The sequence below is a fragment of the Benincasa hispida genome, chromosome 10, assembly GCF_009727055.1.
Source record: "Benincasa hispida cultivar B227 chromosome 10, ASM972705v1, whole genome shotgun sequence".
NCBI classification, from domain to species: Eukaryota; Viridiplantae; Streptophyta; class Magnoliopsida; order Cucurbitales; family Cucurbitaceae; genus Benincasa; species Benincasa hispida.
Genome location: NC_052358.1, coordinates 5632804 through 5646072, shown reverse-complemented (window position 1 = coordinate 5646072; position 13269 = coordinate 5632804).

Below are 13269 nucleotides of genomic sequence, written 5' to 3'. Positions count from 1 at the left end.
AAAGATTGACAAAAATAGGTTTTTTAATCATGTACCCAGTATACGATTAGCTTTAAATTGTGTACCCGATACACGAGTGCCTGTTGATCTAGAACGCGCAGATTGCCATTGTAGCAGTCATGCAGCATTGACTGCGGGTACACGATTACCTTAAGTCGTGTACCGGGTACATGACTTCCTTCTCCATTAAACGGCCCGACCCTTCTTCTTCCTCCATCCAAAACCTTCTTCCTTCAAAAACGTCGATCTTCCTCCATCTTCCTCTGTCTAAACTGTTGGGGTTGATGCCTTAAAGTCTCGTGTCCTGTAGTTTGTAAACAGTTTGTACGAACGTATGTGTTGTTAATATATGATATTTACTTCACATCTTATATTATTGCACATTTGCTTGTTTTATTTGTTGTACCACAAACCAATAAACATAAAATCTCTGGTTATCTGTATGTGACTCAAGCATGTATATGGTAACATACAAGTGGATCATGTCTTGAGTGATAACCAAAATGGTCTGTAGTATATGAATATAGGAGGAAAACCTTATCCTGGTAACGCTACGGATGCGGCCCGCTTTGTAGAATAGTCACAAATGTTGTGACTTGTCACATATGGTCTACTTCTGATCATTCGTGTTGGGGACATGCGAGCAAGGGCGTCCTATACAAAGAGTTTGTATAAGACCTGACCACGAAGTGTTAACGTCTCGTCATATAACACTGTTCATAATAAAGACTTCACTTCACTAGGATGACCATGGGTAACATGACCTCAATCCTGAGTGAGTTGGGAACTCCTGCCATTAAAGGCAGTCATTTGATTTGTATGAATGCGAGTGGTCAGGTCGCCGATTCAAACCTACCATTTTGGGAATTCGTCTGATTTGGGAGTTGGGAACTCAGCTACACAAGATGGAATTCGCTCCTTCCCCGAGGCAGGGATAAGTAGATAGATAGCTCCTTTAAGGGCTGATTCCGGGGCTTGAACGATGTGGCGCCACACACCTTCTCTTGGCCCGAGAGGTGTTCACACATAGTTGGACTATGTTGTATTGTTCATTAGAGGAATCAGTGGTACTTAAGGAGTGAGATGTAACTACATGGGTAAAACAGTAAATTGGTCTAGTTGTACTTACGAGCATCTGTGAAGGGTCATCGTACTCATGATTGGTTATATTCGATGGACACATAAATATATCTGTGGTAAGAAGAGTTCAGCTGTTGGTTTTTAGTGGAATGTCTAACAGTTAACAGATGGTGGATTTCGTGACTAAAGAGTTTAGTCAGCTATTCACGGACCGTTGGAGCTTCGAGCCACAGGTCCATTAGGTCCCCTGGGTAGCTTGGATAAAGTCGAGAACCAGTGTTTGGGTTAATTTGAAATGTTCAAATTGACAAGAGGAAGTTCGATTATATATGATATAATTGGACTGGTTAATTATATATGATATAATTGGCTAAATGTATGAGATACATTATTTTGGAGGAAATTAGATATAAATATGATTTATATCAAGTAGAGGAGAAAATACTATAGTAGATATGTGATATCAAACTATAGGATAAAAATATAATATGATTATATCTATTAATTAATTAGTTGGTTAATTATATGACAATTAATCCAAAATTCACGTTCGGACGTGGGTTAGTGGGGCAACGTCGGTTATTGTAACCGATGAGTTAAAATGAAAATGGTTTTCATTTTGATCGATGATCCAAATAATTTGTAAGAGCACGTGCTGGAGAATAGAGAACGATCGCTTAAGAAAATCGATAGCCTATACAATAGTCGCTCTTCGTCTAGACGACCGTCTACCTCGCGCCTAAACGATTGCACATTGTTTCCTACACGATCGGATAGCTTATCTAAATGATTGTATAGTGTGCCGGTTTTACTAAACGATTGTATACCTTTTCCCAAACGATCGTTCAGTAAATCCTACACGATCATGTAGCTCCTTCAAAACGATAAGCATTTCTGCTATGCGATAGCGGTTCTTTCCCTCACACTTGCTTATCACCTACACGATTCGTCTTTCCTTCTTCCTCTACCAAATTCACCAAATACCACCCTTTGGGTTTTCACTCCCAGAATACCCGGGGCTCATCAGTGGTGGTGTCGTCCCCGCGACGTTCGTGCTGCTGTTGTTGATGCTGCTGCTGGGCGTTGGTAGATTGCGTGGAGGTTTTCCATTGCGTTGGAGTTCCAAAGTGTAAAGAACATCTTCATCTGGTATGGAACTCTTTCCCTTATGATCTTGTTGTTTATAGCATATCATTAATTAAGATTTGTTTGTATAACTGTATGTATTGAATGTATAATATTGTATTTCGGTCACTGTGAGATCAGAGCGATCCGAACGCACTCATGAAACTCTTAGATATGAGATCCTTCAATTGGTATCAGAGTCAGGTTCTGATACTCCGATTTCATCTGTTGCAACGAAATGAGATTTACATTCATGGTGGGTGCATTTCTATGCTGTTTAATGTTTAAACTTGTTATGGATGTGCAGATCAATGGATGTTTTCAGGATGATTAGCCTCAGGTTGATTTAAATCCTTTTACATTTGCGATTGTTTGTAAAGGCTCATGCGTTTTTGGGCAGTAATAATCGTTATCGAGTCTATATTCAAAGTTTGTTTGAAGTTTTGAGTTGTTCGTCGAAGAAGCAGATATGTGCAAGCATTGTATAAGAGTGGTACGCAATCTGGGCAAGCGTTGCAGTTCTTCGAGGAAGGAGGCAATCTAAGGTTGATCCCATCGTGCAGAAAATGTGTTACGCGATCGTTGTTGATCACATCGTAAAGATGAAGAAGTACGCGATCGTTGTTGAACGCATCAATTAAAATGATGGGGTATGCGATCAAGTGTTGATCGCATCGTTTTGATGATCGGGTACGCCATCGCTAAGTATCCCGTCGTGTAGACAATGAGATGCTCGTGGATCGCTTAATGCGCGGGCGCGCTAAACGATCATTTAGGTCAGCAAGCTTCATTGCTTAGTAACTGACTAAATGATCGCTTAATATCGCAAAGAAAATTGTTTACCTGGTTGCACGCATCGTGTAGACGATGAGATGCTCGTGTATTTTTAAAGCGCGCGCGCTAGACGGTCGTTTTGTTTAGCAAGCTTCATCGCCTAGTAAATGTGAGGTAAATTTTTTGCCCGTCGTTGTGCTACACGATCACATAGACGATCAGGCTTCGCAGCCTCGTCGTCGTCTACGCAATCGTTTACTTATACTTCTATCGTTTAGTGTGCGCTGAACGATCGTCTACCTACTGGAGTTTACTACACGATGAATACCTCCTGGCGGTTCAAGACCCGGTTCGCCTGTGAACCGATTAGCTCGATGAAAAATGTAATAGATAGGATTTTTTCATTCCGATTTTTTTGTAAAGGCTCATCCCGGTTCATTAATCCTTTATTTATTACATGCGATGTATGTTTTTTATATGTCATATGGTATGCACGTATAATAAATCCCACCTTAATTTATGTAATGGTCATGCATCATCTCTTTATTGTAATTGTTATAATTTAGAGAAGCATGAGTTAATTATGTAAGCATACTCATGCATCATATAATATAAGAGTTATATTTATGCATGCATAAAAAGCATTGACATGCATCATCTTTATATTATAATTGTTATAGTATAAGGGTGAATGATAGCATATTTGCTCGGTTATTATGCGTTATATAAAAGTTATATATAGTAATGATCGGACATTGCATTAAGCATGACACATAGGTTACTTTATAATTGTTATAAATGCCTCGTTGTGCGCAATGGTTTTAGTTGTTTATTTTGAAAAGTTAAAGAGAAATTATAACTAAACGAAATAAGAAAAACATGTATGCTCACTTAGGTTTAATTCATGGTTTTAAAGTATTTAAAACTTGGATCACATAGACCTAAGATCACGGTTCTAATATGATTAGCAACCCTAAGGCTTTAATCTCTTAATCGGTTTAATATGATTAAATTGGCTAATAAAAGGTTAAAGTGTAGCAAATCTATCTATAAAGGACCTTTTGTCTAAGGCGGGTTCTATCTAGGCTGGGGTATTTAAGTTGACAGAAACGTAATACCCCTACCTGAGAACTTACTTGGAAAGGTGAATTAGATAAATTTGATGCATGCATGCAAGTTAAGGATAGTCCATTAAAGTGTTTAAATGTGACTACTTGAACTTGTTTATATTTCATAGATAAACGTGTTTATGAGCAGAGTTTAATAAGACGACTTAGACTATAATCAGTAGCTGGATTGTCTAGGTTAATGAATCCCTAGGTGGAACATTCAGTGGGAGGTACTTAGGGCATGAGATGCTTCACTTAAGTTTTTCACGTTTCTCCTAAATAGTCCACACTGTGAGATCTACCATTGGCCTCGCGACACCTTTGGTGTGTCCCCCCAACGGATGGTGTTTGGGTAGGTCAATATTAAGGTGGATGGAGAGAGTGTTCATAGTAAATGGGAGTGGGAAGTGCGACAGCATATCCTTCGGTCTCCTTTGTTAGGTTGAATAATGTTACTGTGCATCGCCTGGAGACACCCTGGGAGTGTCCCCCTAAAGGATGGCAGTTTTGCGCATTTCTTTATTTGATCTTCTGTAAGATAAGGTAACTTAGTCTCTTGTCCTAATATGCTTCTTCCCTACGGTGGGCTCATTAGGGCGGGACTCTGGCACCGAAAGCGAGGGGTTACACTTACGCGAAATAGTTAAAGGTTAACAATTCTGGACCGAAAAATGGTGGCTGTTAGGTTCAGTTCCAAGAGTTGGTTTTGCTTAATGGTTGATAATGTCTCATCCCAGCGAAGGGACAACTGATCACCCATCGGTGACGTTTGTCCTGCCTCACTAGGGCATCATTGCAAAATAGAAGTCTATAACTTAGGGTATTTGAAACTGTTTTGCAAAACTGATTGGTTTAAAAGTGGTTTAGCAAAATCTAATAAAGTTTTGTTCGTATTTTCAGCAACATTTTCAAAATGGCAACAACCACGTTATCATTGCTATGCGCTGAAAAACTTACCGGCGATAATTTCGCAATATGGAAATACATGATCACGACGATACTGATCATCGAGGATCTCATGTTCGCTCTCACAGAGGCTTGTCCTCCTATTGCAGCTCCGAATGCAGCTCGAAATGTTCGGGAGGCATACGAACGATGGACAAGGGCGAATGAGAAGGCCTGAGCCTACATCTTGGCAAGTCTTTCTGAAGTCTTGGCCAAGAAACATGAGCCTATGGTCTCAGCGCGTGAGGTCATGGAGTCACTGCGGGGATGTTTGGACAACCGTCTGAACAGCTTATGCATGTGGCTCTTAAATACATATTCAACTAAAAAATGGAAGAAGACACATCTGTTCGTGAACATGTGCTAAACATTATGGTCCACTTTAATGTGGCGGAGTTGAATGGGTCTACTATCGATGAGGGCAGCCAGGTTAGCATAATCCTGCATTCTTTGCCAGAGAGCTTCTTGCACTTTGTTAGTAATGTGATTCTTAACAAAATGAAATATAACCTTACAACTCTCCTAAACGAGTTGCAGACATACCAATCTTTATTGAAAAGTAAGGAAATGCATAAGGGTGAGGCAAAGGTTGTTCATCCAACAGGACGTTCCATAGAGGTTCAACCTCATGAACGAAGTCTGCACCTTCTGTTTCTAACTCTGCAAAGGGGAAGAAGAAGAATGGTGGTAAGGGAAAAGGGAAGGCACCTGCTAACCCACCGCCTATCGCCCTAAGTAGGCGTCAACAAGTTGCTAAGGGAAAATGTTTCCACTGCAACCAAGATGGACACTGGAAGAGGAACTGTCCTCAATATCTGAAAGAGAATAATGCAACCAAGGCTAAGGCCAAGGCTGATACAGGTAAATGTGATTTACTTGTGCTTGAAACTTGTTTAGTGGAGAATGATGATTCTGCCTGGATAATTGATTCAGGCGCCACTAATCATGTTTGTTATTCTTTTAAGGGGATTAGATCTTGGCGACAGCTGGAGGTTGTTGAGATGATGATGCGAGTAGATGGTAGTAATTTATCAATGATAGATAATTTGCTACATTTATAAATATTTTGATTTGTTTTTCTGTATTTAAAAACTACCCTTATTTTTAATTTTTTTTCTTAAATCGTCATTATTTTAAAATGGTCATATTGAAATTAAACTATATAAATATATTTTTAATCTTGTAACTATTTTTTTCCTTTGGAAAAAAAAAATAGTATTTTACCCGTGTGTTTGAAATAACTTGAAAAAAGAATAAACAAAATTGATCCTTTATAGGTACTTATAGGAAAGTTAATAATTTAAAATATATTTAGACACGTTTGGATTAAGATTTTTTTTAAAAAAATAATTTTATTTTAATATATATTACCAAAAATAGGGCAGGGTTGAAATGATTGACAAAAATAGTTTTTTTTAATCGTGTACCTAATACACAATTAGCTCTAAATCATGTATTCGATACATGAGTGCCTGTTGATTTGGCACATGAGTGCCTGTTGATTTGGCACATGCAGCCTGCCACTGTGGCAATCATGCAGCATTGACTGAGATAATCGTGTATCTGATACCTTAAGTCGTGTATCGAGTACACAAATTCCTTCTCCATTAAATCGTCACGGACCTTCTTCTTCCTCCATCCGAAACCTTCTTCCTCCGAAAACGCCGATCTTCCTCCATCTAAACATCGTCCGAAAACCTCCCAATATATTATTCGATAATTTAATCATCCGTCCAAACATCGTCCAAACATTGTCCAAAAACTTCGATATTTCTCGGTCTTCCTCCTTCCCCATTAATCCATCCATCTTTCTTCAATTTTCTTTTGAGCTAAAATTTTTTCTTTAATTTTTTCCAATATATATATTTATTTATAAAAATGAGGATGGAGTTCGAAAATGTATAGTTTATGGATCCATGATTTAAATGTATAATCTTCATATATATATCTTTTTGTTTGTATTTGGGCTGAACTTAATGTGTAGTTTATAGATTCATGATTTATTTTTGGATATATGTTGAACTTAGAAATTAGATGACTACTTTTCCTAGTACGATTCAATCACAAGGTGATTTATCACACCTAACGACGCTTACTATTACTGCATGGTAAGAGATTTAAAATCAGACATTTTCCATATAATGATATGAATATTGTTTAATATTTATTTTTTTCATTGTACAAAATAATTTTATCGGAGATGTATAACAATATTTAGTGCAGCACAACTTACCAGAGTTGGTTTCAACGTGTCAATAAACATTGGTCAACATAGAAGGTATTATTCAACAAACAAGACGACTCAATGTTGCTGACACCAATCGATGGCATATTCGCCGTAGACGACAACGACAGCCGGATGAACCTAATTTAGAGGGACACGAAGACACCCGGCCAGGGGGTCGTTTTTAAATTTCATGTAAACTTTTATTTTCAAATTAAAGAACTAATTGTAAATATTCTTTAGTATCATAATATATATAATTTTTTAATATGAGTGCAAAATAATTATGTTTTCATTGTAGATTAAATATATAATTAAGTTTAATAATGAAGGAATTTGTGGACCCGTTTTTAAAGTTTTAAAATTGTTGTACATCTCCAATTAAAAACTAATAATTAGTCAATCTATTTTTTTAAAAAAAAAATAAATCGTGGACCCAGTCCACGAGTCTCCATGCAACCAATCAACCAAGTCAGCTGATGTGGTGCTGATTGAATTAAACGTTAATCGTATACCCGTACACTATTTCACTACCCTACTTTTGTCAATATTTTTCGCACTCACCTATTTTTAAAAATACTTTTCCATATACCCCAATTTTGTCAATAATTTGAAAAAAATACTATATTTTTTAACTTCATCTCTGGATTAACTTAAGAAACTATGTTTTTCAAGAAACTCATTTTTATTTAAAAAATTTCGATAAAAAATGATTAAAATATAATTAAAAAGCTATTTTGAGTGGTTCTCAAACATTTAAATTTCTTTCTAAATGACTTACTTTTTAAACAAAACACTTGAAAATACATTCCAAAAATATTCTTAATATCTATGATTTTATACTATCAAAATTGTTTTTCAAATCTTAATAAACAACACCTTGACAATTGTAAATTAATTTATAAGACTGTATAGATAATATATCTATAATTTCTCGATAAGGTAGTTTTTATTTTTTTAAAAAAATCCAATGTTCCAAGTACTTTATATTTCTTATAACATTAAAAAAAAAAAAAAAAAATGCTACAGCGTTGATCGTTTAATCATGGGTTATACAGAATAGATAGTTTTAAAAAACAAAATAAATAGTTAATATGTAGGGGTGTAAATGGATTTGGTTTGGTTAGATTGGATTAAGCGAATTTTTTGGACCAACTCAAAATCAGATTGGCTACTTGAATGACCCAAATATGGTCTCAACCCAACCCAACTCTTCGATTGAGTTCGATTGGGTTGTCAGATTTTTATTTTATTTTTTTTGAGGTTGTTTTTTATTAACGTAAAATACTTAAATTTTTCTATAACACATATTAATAACTAAATTTTCATTGAAACCCAAATGTTAAATATCAAAATCCAATATGTTTATTACAAACTTCAAGCAAACATCATAACAATATATAAGTTATAATATAAATATTTTTTTAATAATATTAGAAATTCGGGTTGGATTATGTCAACCAGAATTTTTAAAATTATAATCCAAATCCAACCTAACCCGAAAAAAATATAAAAATTTCAATCCAATCCAACACTTAAATTTAGCTTGGTAGTCTGGATTGTTCACGTTGTTGGTCATTTGAACATCCCTATTAATATGTGGCCGAATTTGTGCCAATAAATTATTGACGCCACTATGAGTTTAAGAACTCCTTGAACCAAATTGGTAGTAGAATTATTTAAGATCTGTTTGATAGAGATTTTGAAAAGATAAATCTGGAAACAAATGATTAAATGAAAACATGGTTGTATTTTATGTTTTTAGATATATGTTTGGTAGTAGAATTCAAAAATTGGATTCTAATTTAAACAATTACAAACTAGTTGTAGTTACCCACTAAATATTAGTTGACAACAAACTGTTATTAATTTGTTTATGAAGATGTTTTTATGTTAAAAAAATGTATAATTATTATTTTGAAATATTATATAATTTACAGGATAAATTAAAATGTTTTGTCGCTATGATTTAGAAGAAATTAAAATCTAGGTCTTATGGTTTGTAATTAGAATTTACCCCCTAGGTTTGATAGAACTTCATAAATATTCCCTACCATAAGGACTATTTAGAGGATTTAAGAAATCATAAAGACTATATATAAAGTTATATCAAACCATAGAATTAATTTCTAAAATTTAAAACCATATGGAATAACTTTTAACTTTATCTAAACCATAAGAATCAAATTTGAAATTTATCCTAATTTATAATACATTACATAATATATATATATATTTATTTATTAATTTTAAAAAAGTTAAATTGAGTTTATAATGTGACTTATTATATTTCTACATGTTTTTGTTTTTATTTAATATAATTATGCATTTAAAATTTTAAAATACAAATTCCAGATAAATGAAAACATAAAAATGTTTATCAGAATTTACATTGTTTGAATCACAAAATCCAAAAACAGTTTCAAGAAATAGAATTCGGTTATCTGCTAAACGCATATTTGTTGAATTCAGTGAATCTAAAAACATAAAATAGAATTCAGATTGTGAACCAAACAATCTGTTTGTTCACCTTATCCAATTCCACATTTGCAACACCCTTGAATTATATTAAATATGCCTTGATTTATTAATTGTTTTACATTTTAAATTTTTTCTCATCTTATAGAAGTTTTTTTCTTTAATTTAATATTTATAATTATACATACATGATATGTTTCAACAAGATACTTTTCCTTTTATTTTTCTTAAATTTATGCTTACATTTTTCTATTTAACACTTAAATGTTATAGGTCAGACGAATTATCGTATGAGATCAGTTGAAATGTACGTAAATTTGTTTAAATACTCATAAATATATTAAAAAAAAACTTACATTTTTCTAAAATCCAAACTACATATTTCTTTTGATGATACATAATTCAAGTCAATTAAAAAATATAGGTTTTTGAAAATTAATCTTTTAAATTTCCAAAATTCAGCTCAAATTTTGAAAATATTCATCGAATATTAGAAATAGTTTAAAAAATGAATAAATATGTATTTATAAAAAAGATTAATTATAAAAAATCTAAAAATTATCAAATGACTGACTGCATCCAAATATTTTTCTTTTTAAAATATGTCTTAATTTTCAATATATTGAAAATTGTTGTAAAATTGAAGAGCACAATGAGACACAACAGGAATACAGATATCTAAAAAATATAATAATATATGAAAATAAAATAACATAATATTGAAAATTAAAAATTCTATGAAAATTGTCTCAAGAATTTTCTCCAACTTTTTGGATATCTCACCAATTTTGGCTTCTCTACAAAGACCACTAATGACCACTATTTATAGAAATTCAGGCAAATACGATCCTTTGACACTAAGCATGTGTATTCACTTTACACATATGTTATGATTTTTAGAAGATTGCCTTAGATATTCATTATATGTATGCAATATGTCTTGTAAAAACCTTACTAGGAAAAAAATCCAAAGAAAAAAAAAACTCAGTGAAGGAAAAAAAAAAAGGTACATATTTCAAACAATATAATATTTGTTCCCTTCATGAAAACATCATTTGATATCTCTGAGTTGTCACCTTCCAATGTTGTGTACCAATTTTTCAAAGGTTGCCAGGTAATGATTTTGTAGATATGTCTGTCAGGTTATCTTTCGAACAAATTTGTTGTACAATGATGTTGTCATTTTCTTAAAGATCATGAATGTAGAAAAGCTTGGATGAAATATGTTTTGTTCTATCTCCTTTATATACCCTCATTTAATTTGGGTTATACATGTTGTATTGTCTTCATATAAAATTGTTGAAAGATTTTTACTAAAAGACAAGTCACATGTTTCACAGATGAGTTGAGTCGTTGATAGCCATACACATTCTCTACTAGTCTTGTGAATTGCAAGAACAACATGATTTGAGGAACATCGTCATGATATAGGAATTCCTCCACATGTGAACAAATAACCTATTTGAGACCTAACTTTGCGTGGACCAGATAAATATCCAAAATTTGCATAAACCAACTAGATCGAATTTTGATATATTTGAATAAAACAAACTCATAACCATCGTTCCTCGGAGATAACGGAATCTATTCTTAACTTTATTCGAACATCTTTTTGTTGGAGAAGAACTATATCTTGTGTTGGGTTGATGCCCTAAATCTCGTGGGTCTTGTAGTTCGTAATTGTATTGTACAAATACTTTATTTATCTAATGAAATAAGAGGTATTTTATTTAACATTTAGTTGCATTAACCCATAAAACCAATAAACTAATATCCAGGGTTATCTTTTGTAACTTAAACATGTATGTATAGATATATAGGTGGATCATAGTGATAACCTAAACGGTCTGTAGTAGATGAACAAGGTTGGGTACCTTATCTTGATGATATTACAAAAACGACCCGCTTTGTAGTTGTTACAATTATTGTAAAGTGCTACAAATGATCTGATCCTAGTCATTCGTGTGGAGACATATAAACGAGGTTATTCTATACAAAGAGTTTGTATAAGACCAGCCCACGAAATGAATAGTCTCTCTATATAACACCATTGATAAATTAGACTTACATTTCACTAGGATAACCATAGATGACTTGACCTGAGTCATAAGTGAGTCGTGAACTCCTGTCTATGAAGACTCTTTGATCTACATGGGTGAGAGTGGCCTATTTCTCCGACTCAATATGCCTACCATTTTGAGGATTCACCTGATTAAGGAGTTGGGAATACAACTACACAATAAGGAATTCACTTATTGTCTATAATTAAAGTAAGTAGAGAAATTGCTCCCTTAGGGGCTGATTCCGGGGCTTGAATAATGTGGCACCACATTCTCTCCTGGCCTGATAGGAGTTTGGTTTTAGTAGGACTATAACTTATTGTTTATTAGAGGGATCAGTGGTACTTAAGGAGTTAGATGTAACTATAAGGGCAAAATGATAATTTTGACCTAGTTGTACTTACCAGTAATTTGTGAAGGATCGATGCATTGTTGATTGGTTATATTGAATGGACATGAAAATATATTTATAGTGAGAAGAGTATAGTTGTGGATCTTTAGTTGAGTGATCGATAGTTAATGGAAGTTAGTTAATTTAGTTTAAGAGTTTAATTAATTAATTAAGTACCATTGGAGTTTAAATCTATAAGTCCATAAGGTCTTCTCGTTAGCTCAATTGAGAATAATAAGAATTAAATTAATTTTGGGTTAATTTGAATTATTCAAATTAATAAAGGAAATTAATTATATAAAATATAATTAATGTAAAATTATGTGAGATATATTTAGTATATTGTATATGGTACATTATAATATAAAGTTTTATTTGAGAGAAAAATAAATATTTGAATATGATTTAAATATTAATATGAATTTGATTTATAGGTTAATGAGAGAATAATAAACAATATGTTATTTGTTATATTGATACATACATACATACATACATATATATATATATTAAAGTTTTTTAAATTTAATAATCAAATTATTAGCGAGGGAATTATTTGATAACCCCATCGGTTTCTCTTCATTTAACATATGAAAATAGGAAATATCGAGTTTTTTCATATTAATTTTGGTAGAGTTGGTGTTGTGATTTTGCTCTAAAAAATCAAGAAATTCTTCCCTTTCCAAAACTATTCTTGAAGCCCACAAACTCTCAAAGATTTTCTATCGTTCGAGAATATCGAGGTCTCCACATGGTGGCGTTCGGTTGATTGAAAATTTGCTATTGTGTTAATTGAAGATTGAATACAATTGAATATGATTCAAATGATTAAATATGTGATATTTAATTTGGTAATTAATTAATTATTTAATTTAATTCAATTAATTGAATTAAAACTATAGGTTATGTGAGAGATATTAATCTAAATATGATTTAAATGAAATTATTAATTTAATTTGATTAAATTAATTATTTATTTGATTTAATTTGTTAAATTAAATAATAATAAAATTAAAAATGAATCTCGTATGTGGAAATTATGAGAGACGTGAAACATTGCCCACGTTTACCTCCCTCTCCAAT